The sequence below is a fragment of the Symphalangus syndactylus genome, chromosome 8, assembly GCF_028878055.3.
Source record: "Symphalangus syndactylus isolate Jambi chromosome 8, NHGRI_mSymSyn1-v2.1_pri, whole genome shotgun sequence".
In the NCBI taxonomy this organism is placed as follows: Eukaryota; Metazoa; Chordata; class Mammalia; order Primates; family Hylobatidae; genus Symphalangus; species Symphalangus syndactylus.
Window position 1 is genome coordinate 49,695,460 of NC_072430.2, and position 646 is coordinate 49,696,105.

Below are 646 nucleotides of genomic sequence, written 5' to 3' on the forward strand. Positions count from 1 at the left end.
CAAGCAGACCAAAGCAACTCAAGATTTTCTACACCTGACTACTGTAGCTGTAACTTCAAATGTTACCTATGAAACTTATTATGTACAAATTAGTTCTTAAGACAGAAATGATGGAAACATGTTAAAAAAAAAAACACAACAACAGTAAGTGTTCAAACAGATCCCCGCTTTGTTATAAAGAACTGGAGCTCTAGGTGGCACCTAGTGGATATTTTAATAGGAATAAAAATCAAAAATTGGGTGATACTCCAACTAAATAAAAAATGCAGCTGCTTTTTAAATTTTAAAAACATACTTTACCACCCTGAATTATAAACTCAAGGCAAGTAGCTTACTATACCAATAAGGACGTGGTGTGATAAATTCTCTCACACAAGTTGTCATCAATCTCAAATAGATAAAAGGCACAGAACCAATCTAATTCTTTCATTGCATTTTAAGGCTTTGTCCCGCTAAGGGTCAACTTTCACTGTGGTTAAAGTTAAATTTATTTTCTCTAAACTCTTCTTTTGAAAGGATCTGTTATAGAGATCCTTTATTCACCTGCTCCTACAGTTCCACATCAAGACTAAAATAAAGATAAAAGAATGAGGGTCTTAGTATTCAAAATGCTTTTAACTGATGACAAGAAGGAAGAAGCCTATAG